At 36.9% G+C, this 21,346-nt stretch overlaps 1 protein-coding gene across 5 annotated transcripts in view; it reads left to right on the top strand.

The window, feature by feature from the left end:
• SCML2 (Scm polycomb group protein like 2) overlaps positions 1-21,346 on the top strand; it is a 102,543-nt gene that overhangs the window by 61,028 nt on the left and 20,169 nt on the right. The window lies entirely within an intron of this gene.

Here is a 21,346-nt window from a genome sequence, read left to right on the forward strand (position 1 = left end):
CAAATAGTCGGATTTTTATATTTTTGCCAGTCAGCCAGTCTGACTGGAGCTTTTAATCTATTTCTATTTATTGTAATCACAGATATATCGGGTTTTCAGTATGCCATCTTATTTTGTGCTTTTTATTTGTCTTGCCTTTTCTATGTTTTGTTTTCCTTTCTTATCCTTTTTTGGATTATTTTTTCTTATTCCATTTGTTCCCCTCTTGTTGGGAAGTTATACACTGTATTTTCTGTTCTTTTAATACTCTAGGAATTTTAACATGCTTTCTTCAAGGAAGTCTGAAATTAATATCTTTCTTCTGCACTAAGACAATAAATGGAACTTAGAATACTCTACCTATTTACTCCCTTCAAATTCATGTTATTACTGTTGTATATTTTAATTATATATTTTTGTATTCTTATAGACTATTACTATTATTGTTTAAGTAATCAATATTTGTTGAGATTCACCAACATATTCAACATGTTCTTTGCTCTTTATTCCTCCTTAGTAGGAATCCTCCTTAATCCCTTTCATCTGGGATTAATTTTCTTCTGCCTGAGGTAGATCCTTGAGAATTTCCTTTAGTGAAGGTCTGCTAGTGGCATGCTTTCTCAGTTTATGTTCATCTGAATATGTCATTATTTCACCTCCTTCCTTGAAAGACATTTTTTCTGGGTGTAGAATTCTAAGTTGACAGCTGTTTTCTTTCAGCACATTGAAGGTATCATTATTTTGCCTTTTGATTTTCATTGCTGTTGACAGTTCAGCTGTCATTCTATTTTTCCTCTGACTGTAATGTCATTTTTTTCTCTAGCTACTTTAATATTTTCATGTCACCTTTGATGTTTTGCATTTTCACTCTGATAATTCTAGGTGTGGGTTTTGTTGAATCTTGGCAAAACCACACAGATACAAATGATAAGTTGTTTACTTTCATTGTGAAAAATTTTAAATGTTGGATATCATAATTTAACTGTTTTATCATTATTAAGGATTTCAAATGCCACAAGTAATTTGACATTGTGAAGCATTTTTTATGACTACTTTTTTTTCATTTTGTTTTTGTACTTTTAAAAAGTTGAAGTACAGTTGATATACAATACTGTGTTAGTTTCGGGTGTACGGCAAAGTGAGTCAGTTATATATATATTTTTTTCAGATTGTTTTCCATTATAGGTTATTAAAAGATATTGAATATAGTTCCATGTGCTATACAATAAATCTTTGTTGCTTATCTGTTTTTTTTTTTTTTTTTTTTTTGCGGTACGCGGGCCTCTCACTGTTGTGGCCTCTCCCGTTGCGGAGCACAGGCTCCGGATGCGCAGGCTCAGCGGCCATGACTCACGGGCCCAGCCGCTCCGCGGCATGTGGGATCTTCCCAGACCGGGGCACGAACCCGTGTCCCCTGCATCGGCAGGCGGACTCTCCACCACTGCGCCACCAGGGAAGCCCTGCTTATCTGTTTTATATATAATAGTTTGTATCTTTTAATCCTATACTCCTAATTTATCCCTCCCCCCTTTTCCCCTTTAGTAACCATGAGTTTTCTATGTCCGTGAGTCTGTTTGTTTTGTATATAGATGCATTTGTATTATTTTTTAGATTCCACATATAAGGGATAGCATACAATATTTGTCTTTCTCTGTCTGACTTACTTAGTATGATAACCTCTAGGTCCATCCATGTTGCTGCAAATGGCAGTATTTCATTCTTTTTAATGGCTGAGTAATATTCTCTCTCTCTCTCTCTCTCTCTCTCTCTCTCTAATATATATATATATATATATATATATATATATGCCACATCTTCTTAAGCCAGTTGTCTGTTGATGGGCACTTGGATTGTTTCCATGTCTTGGCTTTTGTAAATAGTGCTGCTATGAACATTGGGGTGCGTGTATCTTTTCGAATTAGAGTTTTCATCTTTTCCAGATATATGCCCAAGAGTGGGATTGCTGGATCATATGGTAGCTCTATTTTTAGTTTTTAAAGGAACCTCTGTACTATTTTCCATAGTGGCTGCACTAACCTACATTCCCACCAACAGTGTAGGAGGGTTCCCTTTTCTCCACACCCTCTCCAGCATTTATTATTTGTAGACTTTTTCAAATAGATTTTAAAATTAATTAATTAATTAAGTTTTGGCTGTGTTGGGTCTTCGTTGCTGCTCACGGGCTTTCTCTAGTTGCGGCACGTGGGGCACTACTCTTCATTGTGGTGCGTGGGCTTCTCATTGTGGCTTCTCTTGTTGCAGAGCACGGGCTCTAGAGCACGTGGGCTTCAGTAGTTGTGGCACGTGGGCTCAGTAGTTGTGGCTCATGGGCTCAGTAGTTGTGGCTCATGGGCTCTAGAGCACAGGCTCAGTAGTTGTGGCACATGGGTTTAGTTGCTCCACAGCATGTGGGAGCCTCCTGGACACGGGAGCCTCCCAGACCAGGGATCGAACCCATGTCCCCTGCATTGGCAGGCGGATTCTTAACCAGCTGCGCCACCAGGGAAGTCCCTATAGGCTTTTTGATGATAGCCATTCTGACTGGTGTGAGACAATACCTCATTGTGGTTTTGATTTTCATTTCATTAATAATTAGCAGTGTTCAGCATCTTTTCGTATGCCTGTTGGCCATCTGTATGTCTTCTTTGGAGAAATGTCTGTTTAAGTCTCCTGCCCATTTTTTGATTGGGTTGTTTGTTTTTTGATGTTCAGTGTATGAGTTCTTTGTTTGTTTTGCATCTTAACCCCTTGTCGGTGGCATCATTTGCAAATATTTTCTCCCATTTTGTAGGTTGTCTTTTTGTTTTGTTGATGGTTACATTTGCTGTGCAAAAGCTTTTAAGTTTGATTAGGTCCCATTTGTTTATTTTTCTTTTATTTCTTTTGCTTTGGGAGACTGATCTGAGAAAATATTGCTACAATTAATGTCAGAAAATGTTTGCCCATGTTCTGTTGTAGGAGTTTTGTGGTGTCATGTCTTATATTTAGGTCTTTAAACCATTTTGAGTTTATTTTTGTATATGGTTTGAGGGAGTGTTCTAATTTCATTGATTTACATGTAGATGTCCAGCTTTCCCAACACCACTTGTTGAAGAGACTTTTCTCCATTGTATGTTCTTGCCTCCTTTGTCATAGATTAATTGACCATAGGTGTGTAGGTTTATTTCTGGGCTCTCTATTCTGCTCCATTGATGTGTGTCTGTTTTTGTGCCCTACCATTGCTGTTTTGGTTACCTTAGTTTTGTAGTATCATTTATGACTACTTTTTGAATACAAATAAATCAACCCATGTCAAGGTAGAATTTGGAAACAGTAGAGTAGAAACAAAGATGTGCCCACTGGTGCCACATTCTGATTTGTAAAGATTCACAGAAGAACCTTAGGATTTTGGGAAAAATATGGTTAAAGATTGTTAGTTGCTACTTAACGTTGCATATATGATTCATTTTGATTTTTTTTCAAGCGTTGCTTGTTAATTGCAGATAGATTAATAGGGTTAGTACTGTACTTGCTTACACTAGGTGAAATATTCTTTTTGAGTAGAGAAAACATTTACTTTAGCCAATATATCATTCATTAAATGGCAGCTATAATATATAAGTATCATTTCTTAGATATAATGTGATATATTCTTGAAAGCCAAATATTTTAAAATTATTTTTTATTAGTTTTAAATCATTTTAGTCTAATAGGAAAAGTAATGTTCAAAGGAATAAGTTGAGAAAAGCATGCAGAGATAACCATGGCAAACAGTTTTATCTATATTTGGGTTCATAGTGCCTTTTTTTCTTTTTGTTTTACACGTATACCTTAAGAACATGCACACAGCCAAATCAGTAGAAAAATGTTAAGTTATGGTGTATTTATTCTTTAAAATCATATATAACAGTTTAGAAGAATGAAAGTGTTCCTGTTTACTAAGAAAGAAAACTCTCCAAGATGTATTAATTGAAAAAAAACACCCCCCATACATGCAATATAATACCATTAAGTTAAGACAAAACAAGTAGTTATGTATTTCTATATTTAACTGTAGATATATGTATATAAATACACAGAAAATATCTGAAAGGCTATACAGTATATCAAATCTGTGTCATAGTGATAATTTCTGAAAAGGGGTATAGGGTGGTAAAGGAAGTGGTAATGGGGACTTTTGCTTTTATCTGTGGCCTTTTTGTTTTTTGTTTCTTGTGTTTTTTTTTTGCGGTGCGCGGGCCTCTCACTGTTGTGGCCTCTCCCGTTGCGGAGCACAGGCTCCGGATGCGCAGGCTCAGCGGCCATGGCTCACGGGCCCAGCCGCTCCGCGGCATGTGGGATCCTCCCAGACCGGGGCACGAACCCGTGTCCCTGCATCGGCAGGCGGACTCTCAACCACTGCGCCACCAGGGAAGCCCATGTGGCCTTTTTTTTAAAACAAGAATGTATTGGTATGTTACATTTGTATCTTCAATTAACAGTTTCAGTTTGAAGAGAGATTATCCTGCATATTCCACTTTCTTACCTACTTTTTCATGCTGTCTTGTGACTGTATTCCCATGTGAAATATATCCCTACAAATTCAATTTTATTTGTTTTTTACTCCATCATATGGCTGTACCATAATTTATTTAACCAAACATCTATTTTGTTTGGCATTTAGAATGTTTCAAGATTTATGTTATTAAACTAGATGATATGAAGAATATATCTTTGCATACCTCTCTAATTATCTACATAGAATAAGTTTGCTGAGTCAGAGGGTACGTTTCTACGGCTGACAAATTGTCATTCAGAAAGGTATACTCACTTCCACTCCCCCTCAGTGGGGGGTGAAAATGTTTTTTTCCTTCTGTGGTCAACTTTGGGCATTATCTTCTTATTTTTGCTAATTTTAAAAATGTTATTTTAAAAAATTTCATTTCTTAGACTACTAGTGAGGTTGAATCTTTTTCTTTCCATGTATTTTGGCCATTAATATTCCTTTATCAGTTTCCTAATTGTCTTCTCCTATTTTTTTCTTAGAGTGTTCCTTTCATTGTTGATTTGTTTGAGTGCTTCATTTATTGCATATATCAACCCTTTGTCATAAAAGTAAAAACCTTTTCTCGGTCATTTGCTTTTTAATGTTATTTATGGCCTTTTAAGAAAATGTACAGAAATATTAAATTTTTTGACTTGAATATTAAATCATTTAAGGACCTTAGAGTTAAATAATTTCAAAAGGCCCAACTAATATTAAATCAATTGAATTTTATGAATTAAAAAATATCTATTGTTTTCATTTGTTTTGAATATTTGTTGAACACATTGGAAATGTTTGTTTTTCGAGCTTTGTTTAATTGCTTTTCCAATTTTTGTTTTTTAGACTACAGCACATAAAACCTTTTCAAATAATTAATGACTAAAGACAATTCACTAGCATAGTTTCTTAAAGAAATGTAGTGAGGCTTCCATGAGTGCTACTTTATTTGACTTTACATTAAAAACCTTATTTAAGCTTTACTGGTTTTCCTTTCAAGAATAGTAATAAGGTTTAATTTACTTTAAAACTTTTTCTAACAGTTTTTCTGCTGGTGTTAATACTTCTGTAATCAGAAACAGCTAAGTTCTTATGAGGCCTATCATTGGTATAAAAATCCACTGAGAGGGCCTCCCTGGTGGCGCAGTGGTTGAGAGTCCGCCTGCCGATGCAGGGGATACGGGTTCGTGCCCCGGTCTGGGAGGATCCCATATGCCGCGGAGCGGCTGGGCCCGTGAGCCATGGCCGCTGGGCCTGCGCATCCGGAGCCTGTGCTCCGCAACGGGAGAGGCCACAACAGTGAGAGGCCCGCATACCGCACAAAGAAAAAAAAAAAAAATCCGCTGAGAAACATACCTTCAATAGAATATAAAGCAAGCTGAGTGGCTTTTTTTCCTCGTTTATTTAGATTTTCCTTTCTTGGCTCTTGTTAATGACTCTACAGTCGTTCAAAGCTCTTTACTTCTGGGTGGTGCTGTCACAGCTCATCAGATTTATTCTAGAGACCTGCACAGGGTGTCTGATGAGAAAGAGGAAAGAACTATGTATGCTGCTGTGTCCTTGGCAACTTAAGGCTGAGTCAAGTAAACTAAAACAAAGTTCATTGTAGATTTTTTTTCTTGCAAAATTTACTTGATCTTGCTGTTCTCTGTTTCGATTTTTCCCCCTCCCTTTGTACCTCATATCTTAGTTCTCTCTAAATAAATGATAGAAATTTAGGAATGCCCAGTAAACTATTGGTTAACTATTGGTTTCTTCTCATATTGCCTTTCCTTTGTCTCTGGCATATACAGTCATAGGGATTTATAGGCAGTCATTTCATTAAAGTCCACATATTTAATACATGAAGGACAAGACTTGGAATCCAGCAACTTAGCATCAGAACTGGGACACCTGTTATTTTAAAGGCTATGTATGATTTTTTTTTAAAAACTTTTCTTTTCCCTGTCTTTATTTGGGAAAGTTTGTAAACAAATAGGTTACTATTTTGTTTTATAAACACAATAAATGTAGGTTTTTAGTCTTCTGAGAAATTGGGGAAATTCAGAAGCAGAGGATTCTTTTTAAAAATTTGACCCAATGTTAATTTTTTTCTAATATTGTGGGACATTCAAAGGTTTTTGTTTTGTTTTATAAATATAGCTATATTATAAACCATTCTACCTGGCTTTAAAGGTACTTAAATACTTTTAAAGTTAACTATATAAATTAAACTTTAAATTTATATAATTTCTGAAACATTAATGAATTAGTTTTATTTAACGTAGTTTCAGATTTATGCATCATTGATTATAAATTAGTGACCCACACTAGTGTGAAGTGTCATCTTGTAGTCTAATTCTTTAAGCATTTGTGACCATGCAAACCAAGAAAGAGGGCAGCAAGCTTCCAGATGCTTAGAGTATAAAGTTGCAGGATCCCAAGGGTATAGAGGAATTCCTCTGGTCCAAAGGGAAATGCAGAGGAGGGGAAAACCTAGAATCAGAAAGGTGTAGCCAAGCATTCCTGTCTAGTGGCACCATATCCTGTCAGTGATCATTTTAACTCTTTTCTTGATAAAAATCCTTCAGTTTATTTGGGTCCCCCACCCCCTGCCTCTCATGAAAACACCTTTAATTTCCAGGTGGAACTCAATGGTAACATGATATTTCCTTCACAACTTTGTATAACATTTCTGATTATGAATAATTGATAGAACTGGCATATTAGATTTTCTTTGTTGGTAATTCAGACATAAATTGTATGAATAGGAACTTTCTTCTTAAGACTAAAGTGAAAAATAGGTTTTAAATATAATTATCCTGGGCACTGTTAGCTGCTTCTTTGAATGGTGGTTTATTTTACATCGTGTGTGCGCGCACACATGTATGGTTTAGCTTTTAATTAAAATTTTAAGGGAGTGTGTTTTAAACTCTAAACTTTTGATCTTTTAAAAAAATGTAATTAGTCATTTAATATTATAGTCTTATTTTCTCCTATGTACCATTTTCCTTTGGAACTATTTAAAAGTTAGTCTTTTTAAAAAGTTTTATTGAAGTATAGTTGATTTATAATGTGTTAATTTCTGCTATACAGCAAAGTGACTCAGTTATGCATATATATATTCTTTCTCAAAGTTAGTCTTTTGAGAACTATTTCAAAGCTTCCATGTGCAAACAAGAAGTAGCTCTGCTCCCCACCCCCATCTCATTCTCATTTGTTTAAAAAACAGAACCAGAAATTATGGTTGCTTTTGTTCTTTGTTTGGGTAACCAGAGGAGTATGTGGTTTCTGTAACTTGTGCTTCACCTCTCTCTAAATTTTAAAATTAAGATTTTATAGTTTTTCGGACATATCTTTACCAAATTTTTCCCTCTTTTTATATGACTGTGTGTGTTTAGTAAACACCACATAAAGCAGCACTTTTCCTTTCTCTGTGTTATAGTGGGTCAAAAGTAGCAGAGGTACATAAAATTAAGGCTGTAAAGAGTTCAGGGTGTATCAGTCCTATCAGAAAGGTTCTGAATAAACATTCGAGTATTTGTTTAGATTTTTGCCCTTAATGTAGCTCAAAATAAAGTACAGACTAATAATGCTTAGTATATTTAGTACTTTTCCTGTTTGATATAAAAGAAATAGGTAGAAATGCTATCAACCCAAATTATTCACTCAAAAGCTGAGAAATTTTAAACAGCTGATATTTTCTTTTTCATACGTACAGCTTGGAACAAATGTTTTGCTTGTGCAAACGAGACAGCTATTATGATGCAAAGAAGTATCTTGAAGAAAAAACAAATGTCCTTTTTCTGTTTTCAGCTAAATACTGCAGTAATTGCAAGCAGAGCCTGAAGCTTCTTTCTTGTTTCGGTTCTGTGATATATTTTAACAAGTTCTTTTGAGACTATTAAAGTGTCTTGGTTTTTAGGACATGTGGTTCAGCGGGAATAACTTTGTCTACAGACGCAATGGGTTGGCAGTTAGATTTTTGCATGTCTTCTCATTTGTTTCCAGATTCTCTGACCCAGGGTAACCCTTGGTTCTTTTCTGAAGACAGGAGTGAAGGAAGTTTGAGCAGGTGACTGATGATCACTGTCTATACAGCCCACAGACAATATGCGAATTACTTTAGCAGCCCTCTTAATCCCCTTCCCCCCTCCAAACCAACAAATGCAAATAGCTTCATCCCATTTGCTAGAAATTCAGGCTTGCTCTGGCAACATGGGCTTTGTTGTTAACTCGCTTTCTCCAGAAAGGCAGTTTTATTCCTGGTAGAGGAGAAGGGCTATCAAATAGAACCTAAATCACCCTTGTGGTAAATACAGCAACAATTTGTTTCTCTGGAATATTTCTAAAGGTAGGAATTACCCCAAAAGTTTCTTTCTATTGCAGTTGAAGTGTGGTTAAAGAAATTCATTGTCTGGTTTGTTAGCTTTTGTATATTAAATATCCGAGTCATTTCTGTTATCTAAAAAAAAATCCTCTACTTTCTTCTAAATACTACGTGCTGAAATTGTTAGCACTATTATTTGATGAGTTACTTCTAAAAACTGTTTTACAGTACAAGGGAAAAGTCAGATTTTGGTTATTTCCACGATAAAAATGGTTTAAAATAAGAAAGGAACAACCCTATTGTAAGTCAAACTTGATCACTTAAATCTCCAGTTTGTAATCAAAAGTTGCCAAATATTTTTCTGTAGCTTTGAGGAATACAACATGATTTTTAACTGGTATTACGTGAAACTTATTAAAAGGACTTTTATGATATAGAAATGTAGATAACATATTTTACTAATTATTCTGTCAATACATTTAATCTGTTTTGTGGAAATTATAGTGGTGACTGCTGTGTTTTTTTTAGGAGCATAATGGAAGTCACTCTATAGAAGTCATTCAATAAGAAAAAAGACATTATGGTTTAAAAATTGAGTGACTTTTGGGCTTCCCTGGTGGCGCAGTGGTTGAGAGTCCGCCTGCCGATGCAGGGGACATGGGTTCGTGCCCCGGTCCGGGAAGATCCCACATGCCGCGGAGCGGCTGGGCCCGTGAGCCATGGCCGCTGAGCCTGCGTGTCTGGAGCCTGTGCTCCACAACGGGAGAGGCCACAACAGTGAGAGGCCCGCATACCGCAAAAAAAAAAAATAAATAAATAAAATAAAAAATAAAAAAAAATAAAAATAAAAATTGAGTGACTTTTAAAAGCTCAGTCTTGATAAACCATAATGGAATAGAATATGAAAAAGAATACATATACATATATATATATATATATATATATATATATATATATATATATATATATATAACTGAATCACTTTGCTGTATACCTGAAACTAACACAACATCGTAAATCAACTATACTTCAATAAAATAAAGAAAAAAAGAAAGCTAGTCTTGTTAGGTGAATTGTGAATTGACCTGAAACAGCTGAAGTTGCTTCTTTTTGTGTGAACTTTCTTCTCAAAATATTAAAGATTTTGGAAACCGTCATCTTTAATAATGTCATTTTAACCAAAATCTTGGTTTCTCATAAACTGAGCCAGATATGAGTAGTAATTGTGAAATAAAATGATCTTCACGGGAAGCACCCCCAATGAAGCTGAGAGGAGTGGTTTACAAAGCAACTATGATCCAAAAGTAGAAAACAAGTATATTTTTAAAACAACACTCTTAAAGCCCTTCTAAATTCTAATTGTAATTTGTAGCTTGTTCTTGCATGTTTATGATTTCCTTTCTAGACTAAATACATATGAGAAATAATTATATAACAGGGTAGAAAAATAATGTAAATTCTACTAAATGCGGGCCTCTCACTGTTGTGGCCTCTCCCGTTGCGGAGCACAGGCTCCAGATGCGTAGGCTCAGCGGCCGTGGCTCACGGGCCCAGCCGCTCTGCAGCATGGGGGATCTTCCCGGACCGGGGCACGAACCCGTGTCCCCTGCATTGGCAGGTGGACTCTCAACCGTTGCGCCACCAGGGAAGCCCCGATTTTCTTGTTTTAATTTTGTATGTATGCCAAGGATAAAAGGCCTTGTCACTTAGGTATGGAGATAAATAACTGGACTTTTGTAATTTGTTTAAGTTAGAGAGCTATCCTTTATCCTTTCAATTTTGTTTGGAAAAATTTTCCCAGTAACATTTTTACAAGTTTTAAATCACCTTAAGATAGACTATTCTATGCAGATTAACGTATGTTTTATAAGGTATGTGTAGGAAGAATTTCTTCTCTCTTCTTTAATCTGTTTACCTTAGATCTCCAAGCCCTGTTTTGAAACGGGGGAAGGAGTGACTCAAAGCTGCAGATCCTTTCAGTATATTTGGTTTTGGTTTAGTTGTCCAGACACAACTTTTGAAGGCTACTGGAAGAGACATAGCAGCACTTCCCAAATGGAGACGGTCTATCAGACCCCAAAAGCAAGTTTTTTTAAATGAGATCTTTATTTTTCTGAGTGAAGGATTTATTTCTTTTTATGTGAAAGTTACCTTTTATTATATGTTTAAGGTGTTTTTAATACTGTAAAACTGTGGTTCTTGGTGTTGAGAGAAACCTACATGGTTCATGAAGGAGAATCAGGAGGGACAGTGGAGGAGCTAAGGGTTTGTTCACCCTACTGGACTCTCACCATTGCCAACCGAGCCACCTCTGCTTGGTCAATGAGCAGGGAACTGGGCAGAGCCCTCAGGTCAGAATAGGTAACTGGCTGCAAGGGCCAACAAGGGTTAAATTTGAAAAGACAGGTCCTGTCTCCATAAAAACCAGGATAGCTACCACTAAAAATTAGAGATCTTGTTTTCCTTTGTAACTTTTTTTCCCTTGTAGTGATTAGTGGTAAAACAAATAAACCTTTTAAAGTGAACAAGGGGTGGGGGTCAAAAAAGGACTTCTATGTTTGTTTTGGGCAAGTAAGAGATAGAGTAAAAAAGTGGTATGGTAGAGAAGTCTTTAAGTAATGATAAAAGGAAGAATGATAAGCAGAGACCTGTGGGAGGCAGGATTGAGGTGTGGGAAGGTATCTGACCAGGACAGAGAGTGCCCCTGCTACTATGAATGGTAGGCACCATATGTCTCTGATGGTCAACTGCTTGGGCAGTAGAGATGCTTTTATGATTACGTTCTGCTGAGTAAGCTTCTCTGAAAGATTTCTGCCTTGGTAATGAGGGGATCTGCTCTTTAATTCTGAAACTGCTGGAGACTGAGCTATAGATTCTAAAGGTCTCTATAGGTATGCAGTGAACCTGTGTAGGTTTTTCTAATGTTATTTTTAGTGGATACATATATCCACTAAATATCCATATATCTAGTCTAAAAGTTGTATGGCTTTTTATCAAAACAATATTATAATGCTTATGTTGAATAATTGTTTTCTTTAGAGACATCTAAATATTTAGAGTGACTGGTTATATTCTTAGTCAAAAAGTGGCTAGGTTGTTTATCTTTGTTGGGGCATTTTATATTTTTAATGACAAAAATTGGTATTTATTGTAGAACATTTAGAAAACAAAGATAAGTGATGAGTAAAATCTAAAAATTGCTTATATTCCTGCCATCTGGACATAATCACTGGTAATATTTTTGGTATAAAAGCATTAGGAAACTTTAATTAAAAAATCAGTAATGTTCATTGCCAAGAGTCATTGAGACCAACTGAGGACAGCATATGTTGTATTCTGTTCCATGTACACAGAATTGTATTGGTTTGGTCCCATCTACTTAAGTAGTCTTACTCTGTTTTTCTAGTAATTAATAGACAAATATAAAATGTGTTATGATTGTAAATATTTGAATTAGAGAAAATCCACAAGAAAGTTTAAAGAGTAAAGAAAGACTCTCAGAAGATACTCCAATATTTGGTGCAGTTTTTTTCCTTAAGGGTTTATATTCAGCCAAGAGAATTGAAAAAACTGAAGCACCTAAAACACCGGATTATTAAGGGCATGTTGATAGTTTGTTTTCAGTATTACTTTAAATATTTTTCTTTGTTGTGTACATGTAAGCTTCCTCAGATTTGAACCTGAAAAAATGTTTAAGCCAACCACTTAATTCTGCATTTTGCTCATTAAGTTTATAGAAAATATTTTAATTAAAAGACCATGTCTTTTCATTTTTTTCCCTCGCTAATTAAAAATAGTACCCGGTTTAAGCAGAGAGCATGGGCTTTTGGGTGAGATAGACCTGAATTTGAATCCCATTTCTACCACTTCTAGACTAGATGTGTGATACTGGATTGGATGTTACTTACCTCGCTGAGCCTCTATTTCTTTATATGTAAAATCGAGAGAATAATACTTGCTTTACAAAATTGTAAACACAAATTTTAATAATATATGTGAAGTCTCTGGCTCATTTGAAGTATACAAATTTCTCTTCCCTTTTCTCCCCCAGTGTGTTTTTTTTAAATGAGGTGAAATTCACATAATATAAAATTAACCATTTAAAAATGCACAAATTCGGAAACACTTATTAGTACATTCACAGTGTTGTGCAACTACCACCTTTGTCTAGTTCCAGAACATTCTCATCACCCTAAAAGGAAACCCCGTACCCATCAAGCAGTTGCTCCCCACTCCCTCTACCCGCTTGCCCCTGGTTATCACCAATCTCTATTCTGTGCCTATGGATTTACCTGTTCTAGATATTTTATGTAAATAGGATCATATAGTATGTGATTTTGTGTCTGGCTTCTTTCATTTAGCATAATGTCTTCAAAGTTCATCCATGTCATAGCATGTATCGGTTATCCCTTTTCATGGCCGAATAGTATTCCATTGTATGTATATACCACACATTTGTTTACCCATTTATCCATTGATGGACATTTGGGCTGTTTCCACCTTTTGGCTACTTTTAATAGTGCTGCTATGAACATGCCCACACATGTACTTGTTCGAGTCCTTGTTTAACTTTTTCATGGACCACCAAACTGTTTTCCACAGAGCTGCACAACTTTACATTCCCACCAGCAGTGTATGAGGGTTTCAGTTTCTCCATATGCTTGCCAACACTTGTTATTTTCCTTTTCTTAAAATTATAGCCGGGCCTCCCTGGTGGCACAGTGGTTGAGAGTCCGCCTGCCGATGCAGGGGATACGGGTTCGTGCCCCGGTCTGGGAGGATCCCATATGCCGCGGAGCGGCTGGGCCCGTGAGCCATGGCCGCTGGGCCTGCGCGTCTGGAGCCTGTGCTCCGCAACGGGAGAGGCCACAACAGTGAGAGGCCCACATACCGCAAAAAGAAAAAAAAAAAAATAATAAAAATTATAGCCATCTTAGTGGGTGTGAAGTGGTACCTCACTGTGGTTTTGATTTGCAATCCTTCCTTTATTTTTGAATGGAATGTATTCTAGAAGTTGATTTTTAAGTTGGTTGATTAGTATTTGAAGCGTATTTTTCCAAGAAATCTGTAATGTTGTGACCAAGCTGTGGTCATCTATTTAATGCATAAACTACCTGAATTGTCTCTATAATAATATAAAATCAGAGGCAAAACTTGAATATTAAACATTTATTCATTTAACAAACATTTATTGGATGCCCATTATGTCGCAGATGTTGGAGATATAACCAGGTGTTGGAGATATAACAGTGGAACCCTAGACCAGATGTTGGAGATGTAACAATGGAACTTACATGGTTCCTTCCCCTGAAGGAACTCACAGTGTGTCTAGACAGATAGATGTGTAAGTAAAGATAAGATGCTATAAGATCTGTGCCAGAAGAGATAAATGCCGTATGTGTGGTATATGACCATTAAAATCCTATGGTTTGCCTCAGAGCTTAGTGCTAGAGTTTTACAGAGCTGGTAATTGAGCAGAATTTCAGATAATGCATGGTAGTTTAGCTAGTGACAAGGGAGGGAAGGCTTTTCTTGGGTCAGCCTCTGCAAAGGCAGTAAAGGTCAGAATGTTTGGGGATCTGAAGCAGATGATTATGGCTGAATCTATAATGATAGATGGGGAAGAGATGAGATGAGGCTGTGAAGATACGTAGAGGGCCTTGGATACCAGGCCAAGGAGTTCAGAGTTTAGCGTATGGGTAATGTGGCATCACTGAAGATGTTTAAGTGGAAAAGTGACATACAATTTGTATTTTTTTTTTTTTTTTTTTTTTTCCTTTTTTTTTTTGCGGTATGCGGGCCTCTCACTGCTGTGGCCTCTCCCGCTGCGGAGCACAGGCTCCGGATGCGCAGGCCCAGCGGCCATGGCTCACGGGCCCAGCCGCTCCGCGGCATATGGGATCCTCCCAGATCGGGGCACGAACCCGTATCCCCTGCATCGGCAGGCGGACTCTCAACCACTGCGCCACCAGGGAGGCCCTACAATTTGTATTTTTGAAAGATCATGCTGATGTACTATAGAGTATGTATTGGAAAGGGCAGCCAGGGATGCCAATTAAGAAGCTAGTGTTGTAGCTTATGTGAGAAGTCATGAGGTCTTGGACCAAGTCATTGACAGGCATAAAGAAGAACACAACTAGGAAATACTTAAAGGAGGTAGGCTTGGTTAGACATGTGAAGGGAGGAAGAGTACAAAGATGACTTCAAGATTTCTGACTTCCGGTAATTTGGTGATAAAAAGGTAATGGCATTCATCAAGATAGAGCATATAGGATAAGCATGATGATTCTCCTTTTGGACATGTTGAGTTTGAGATGCCTATGTAGATTATCTGTTAGCTATTGAAAACACAGCTCTGGAACTTGAGACGGGCCTGTCGGGGATGTGATGGGGGGAGGTAGGCACGTGAGTGCTTGAATGAGCAAGAGAACAATTTGGGAATCATTATCATGTGTAGGCAGTAGCTGAAATCAAGGGTGTGAACCAAAGTGCTCAAAACTGAGATGAAGGTAGGGAGAAGATAGCTAATCCTGGGGGACACCATAGGAAAAGTGACAGAGGTACGAGGAGAACAAGGAGGGAGTGGCCGTGTGAAGTCCAAGAAAGAATTTTCAAAAGAAGTGTTTAGTGCTTGCTGGAAGTCAAATAAGATCAGGAAGAAGCATCATTGCCAGTGGCTGTTAGGAGGTTATGGGTGATGTAAGCACACAGATTCCCTAAAAAGAGGTGCCTGAAGTGTGCTGGCAGAGGGTTGAAAAATGAGAAAATGACAATAATAGTGACCATGAGCTAGTGTTTCAAGAAGTTTGGTTATAAAAGGAAGGAGTGAAGGTATTACCTGTAGATAATGTAGATAAATAGGAGTTCCTTCTTTGGAGGAAACTTCTTTCTTCCATTTGTTAGGCATTGACAACAATGTTTCCCCATTATCCAATCCACTGATGGAAGAAGGCAAGGAGCACCCTCAGAATCTGGGAAGGGAGAGTGAGAATAGAGACAGGGATGGTTGATGGTGTTGATAATAACAGCGAACATTTATTGAGTGTATACCATGTGCCACGTACAGATTTCAGCTAATTTGCCCAAGCTATCATTTCTCATAGATATTATGTGGTAAAGCTGGATTTGAATGTAATTAATCTGGAGCCAGTGTCTCTGCACTAGATAGTAAGAAGCAGGGGAGAGAATAGGTGTAAAGAGTGGCTCGTACCAGAGTTCCATGTCCATCTGATCTCTACCCTGCTTCTTCCGAGAAAATTCGTAGTCCTCAGCTAGCTCCTGCCTTCCAAAACGCCTGCTGCGATAAGTGTCAGGAACCTGCTTCCTTGTTTCCTTTTCCACTAGTAACTACCCCTTGTGGTTTCCTTCAAGAGTTTTCTTAGCTTATTTGAGGTTTTCTAAAAGGATTTTTTATTGCAAAAAAATAAGGAAATAAGTGCATTTAAAAGACTGTCAGTATGCTTATGAAGAGGTAAAGTCACTCTTATGTGACAGTAATAGTCCTTCAAAAAACAGCTATTCAAAAAGCTAGTTTCAGAGGTAAAGCAAACTCTGTCCGTTATGAACGTTTGATTCCTAAAGCAAGGTTTCTGGGATAGGATTGTGGCTTCTCTGGTACAGGCGTGGGGAGAGGAGAGAAGAAATAGGGTAGTGTCTGAAGATACCAGTCAAGGAGGCCAGTGCTATGGCGTGGGATGGCAGCAGGAATGAAGGAACGAAGTTCAGAGGGTTTACACTTGACTCTGCCTCCCCTTGGCTTTTATTGCTGCCCGTGACCCATCAGTTTGTGGCAACATGGGCTCTATGGAACAGGGAGCAAAGTTGCAGGTAGGGGCATTGGGTACCTTGACTGAGTTTCTGTGAATACCAGGCCTCCAGGTTGGATAGTTTAGGTGTAACCATCTCTGTTGATATCTCCATGTTCTTCATAATTGAGGCTTGTGTTGCTTCTTTGGTTTTATAGTTACCAGTATGAAAGATCCTTAGAATAATGACAGTTTCATTGTACATGCATTTTTAAAAATAAGGAAGATGACTTGCAAAGAATTCCTCAGTCTGAAAAAGTTTGCAAAGTCAAATGTTTACAGTGACAGATTTTTTTTCTTTTTTACTCAATTTTGTTTTTTCCAAACCATATGTTACTTTTCTATTTTTGGCTATTCATATTTTGATTTTGTCTATTTCTAGCCTCAAATTCAAGGCATCTGTTTTTACAGTAGCTTCTGCCCTTGTTGTCATATGGTTATATATATAGCATTCAGTCTATTTGAGGAGAAGGAAATCATAAATCTGTCTACTTAAGGAGATAGGAATTTATATATATATATATATATATATATATATATACATACATACACACACAAACATACATATAAAATATGAACCGTATGACTGGGACCGTATTTATTTCTTCTGGATTTCCTAAATTGCCTAGATTGGTAAAAAGAACACACTAGGTATTAAGTAAATGGTGGATGGAAAAATCTGGAGAACAGTAAGCAACCATACCTCTATCCTGTCTTTTTAGATCAAAAGCAAGATACATATTAATTTATATCTCTAATCCATTTTAGTTCCTCTTCAGGTCAGCCATGTGTAAGCCAAACCAGCACAGGTATAACAGTAACTGGAAATAGGGGTTGCTGTTCATTTCTAAGTGTATTTCCTTTTCTACGATAATTGTATGTGCTACTCTCTTTCCATAGCTCAGAGAATGCAAGCGGTACCTTTCAATAATAAAGCATCTTCATGTGTCAACAGAAACGTACATTTAATGAGTACTGTTTGGCAATAAATATTAAATAAGGTTAAATCTCCAGGCATGAAAAGTTTTACCAGCATGTTTTTGTCTGTACTTGTTAATGTTTTCTCCTTATAAGTATGCCTCCACATCTGATTTTAAAAAAACCCAAGACTTCCTCTGTCAGAGAGCACCTAGCAACTAGTGAATTATCATAGGAGTTCACAGGGTTGTCTTTTGGGCCTTCTTCTTCTTCTTTTTTGAAACACATGCACTTTGACTCAGGGGAGTGAAATTAATAGGCTTTTTTGTTAGAGGACAGAAAGCAAGGTGGCGTATTAGAAAAAGCATGCACTTAGGAGATAAAAGTCTCTTAGCCAAATGGGTGATCTTGGCAAAGTTACCCAATCGCACAGAGCCTAAGTTTCCTCAGGTATAAAGTGGGGAATAATACCTACCTCATAGGACATTTGGGAGGATTACATGCAATAACAGATATTGAAGCACTTAGCATGTAATGGGTAGCCAGTACATGTTGGCACCTACCTCCTTTCTTTCTTCAGTTCCCCCTGTTCCAGGCTTCCAGGCCTACTCTTGACTTTATTTCCTGCCTTCTGATTGTTTCCCAAGATTTATTCATTTCTTTTGCATTTTCATAATTGAGTAACTTCATATCTCCTGGACATTTTTCTTACCCAAGCATTGTCTGTTCTACCTGAAGATAAGCTGAGGAACCAGGTATCTTTTGTGTTAGGTATTCACATAAAACTTTTATTAAAGATGATTAGCACATCCTTCTGTATATTTTACATACTTTTTTCAAAGAGGTTTTTACTCACTTTGTTACCACTATGAACACATGGTTGTAGTGCTATGTATAATTCTCACGTTATCTTTGAAACAAATCTATTTTCTTTTTCAATAGTTTAATTAATACTGAATAGAGTTTTAGCATGGTGTGTATATGTTATATGATTGCTCTTTGGAGGAGAGATAAAAATACATGTATAATGTATATAGTTTAATTTTGCTGTTCAATGTATTGAATGATTACTCATTCCTCTTTAGTTAAAGTAGTTTAAAAAGTATTTTGTTCTAGGTGCTGGGGATATGGCAGTGAACCAAACTGAGTCTTTGCCATTGAAAAGCTCGCTTTCTAAAGTGAAAAAATTTTAATTTTTCATAATGCATTTTTCTTACTTTGGTCGTACACACACACACACACATATATATATATATATATATATATATATGTACCATGCATCAAGGAGTTTTATTGTAATAGAATATTATATTTGGGGGGAATATTTGAAGCTATGGCTCAAATATTTTGTGTCCCAAGATTTATTAATATCAAATGTCAAATTTTTTAGATCAAATATTGACTTCATTACATTTGCCATGTTCCACAAAGTAATACTTTATTACAATACTTTATATAAAATATACTTGTTTTGGAGGTCTAACATTGGCTTGCAGGTTGAAAATATTTTTCGTTCATTTAGTAAATATTTTTTGAGGACCTCCTATACTCCTAGGTTCTGTCTTAAACTAACCTAGTACAGGAATTTAAACTCAGGCCCAGAGCGCAATCTATTTGCTTTTCTTCATGCCATATATTAAAGGGTGGGGACCAGAACTGTGGTGATGAATAGATTGGTCAAGAGAATGAGGATTTATTTGGATTTAGTTACTGGGAAGGGGTCATTACCTTGGAAAGAATTTTTTTTAAATGGTTGGGGGAAGAAAAGCTTATTATAGGAGACTAAGGAAGCCCAGAATAATAAGGAAACTGAAGTATGAAGTATAGGCGATTCTTCTTTGTATCTTGTTAGTGAGTAGAAGGAAGATTCATGCAAGGGCTTGAAAGTACCAAAAACTAGGGAAGGAAACTTCCAAATGAGGGATATATGAGGGTTGTAAGAGAGAGCAAGGAGTTGGGGATCAAGTGATTAAATACCATGAAGAGAGGAGATAATTGAAACTGTAATGTTCCAGAGGAACCAGAGAAGCTAGTTATTAGGACAAAAGTGAAAGGGGATTTGGCCTAGAAGAGTAGAGAGGAAACTTCATTTGATATAAGAGGAAGAGATGAGAATGAATGAAAATAAAAGTATTTTAAGATGGAGGAATGGGATGTTTATGATCACTCCCAAAAGATAGCCTTTAATCTTCTCATAAAGTAGACGGTAGGGTCATTTGCTGAATGGAATAGGGTGAGAGGGAGAGGGGAGCTTAAAAAGGGGGAAATGTTCTGCCATTGAAACATACTTGGAAATCAGTGAGTTGAAGCAGTGACACCCCAGTTGAGGTTAGCATGGATGTTACAGTGATCTACAGTGTCCCAATGTTCTGTAGCAGGAGTTGGCAAGCTACAACCTGAGGGCCACATTTAGCCCATGTAGCCTGTGAGCTAGGAATAGTTTTTATATTCATAAAGGGTTTAAAAAAAGAGAGAGACAAAGAAGATTGTATGACAGAGACCATATGTGACCTTCAAAGCCTAAAATATTTACTCTCTGGCCCCTTAAGGAGAGAACTGACCCTTGCTCAAGACCAGAGAAAGCAAATGATAGTGTGACTCAGTGGTTGGAGCTGACATGTTGGACATGATCAAAGATCAGGGGGTGATAACGTAAGGGATACTAGTTATGAGGGTTTTGGTGGAGGTGGACAGTTGGGTGCAGGTTGATAAGGGGGTAAAGTAAAGCCAGAAGAAAGCTAACAGATTGGATGAAAATGGAGAGGGCTTGTGGCTAGATCTCATAATGAGAATGAAAAGCATGATCAGTTGGTATAAAGCAAAGATGACAGGTAAGGAAGTTGGAGGTGGAGAAGGGAAGCACAGTTGGTTATCTTGGAGGTTGAAGAGCTTCACAAATTGTCTATTGATGAGGTCGGGATGATGGAGCATCAGAAGTATGATATTTAAATTCCTGAAGATGATAACAGGGAGACTCTGTAAGAAGAAATCATGTGAATTAGGTTACTAGAGTTATTTGAAGAAAGTGGAAGTGGGCATGGAGTATGATGAGGTAAACGATGGTAAGGAGTTAAACAGAGGCTGGTGTAGGTAGATAAATTACTATAAATAAGGGGAGGGGGAAAGTGATGGGGTGGCAGTTAAGTGGTCCTCCATTTGCCCTGTCAGCTGTTCCATCCTCTTGACTAGGTAATTGATAGAGGTAGACAAAAAGGCTGCAGGGAAGATGTGGTATTCTCCATAGAAGGTCACATTTACACATAGTCTTTGAGGATGGGAGAAGCAAAGTGGTAGGTTAGTTTCAAGTTGTAAAATGAAGCCCTCAAAATAAAAGTAGTTGATGTTTTTTGCACAGATGTATAAATGTTTTACTTATACAGCTCTTCCTGTAAAGACTTTTTGACGTTAGTACTATTTACTATGTAAAGTTCATTTTTTGTACTAATGAAATTATTAAGGGATTAATACTAAAAATATCTCTCTTTACTTAACTATGAATATATACAAGAGTAACCTGGCAGGTAATCTTCATTTGAAATATTAAAACTGTCTTGATTGGGCTACAAATAACTAATAGATACAAATCACTTGGGCATGATAGTGGTCCTTCCATGACAATGTTAATGTAGAGTCTATATTATAGCTTATGAAGCTTTACTATTTAACATACATATAGGAACATAACGTACTTTAGCCGCTAAAACTCTAGTTAGGGGGATTCCCCTGGCGTTTAAAAGATGAAGCAGGAGCCGTTGGTAGCTGCTTTGTTATGTTTTTCTGTATTGGCGGGCAAAATGATTCCTGTATATATGGCATAATTGGATAGTATTTTCT

Source organism: Mesoplodon densirostris, chromosome X, assembly GCF_025265405.1.
Source record: "Mesoplodon densirostris isolate mMesDen1 chromosome X, mMesDen1 primary haplotype, whole genome shotgun sequence".
NCBI classification, from domain to species: domain Eukaryota; kingdom Metazoa; phylum Chordata; class Mammalia; order Artiodactyla; family Ziphiidae; genus Mesoplodon; species Mesoplodon densirostris.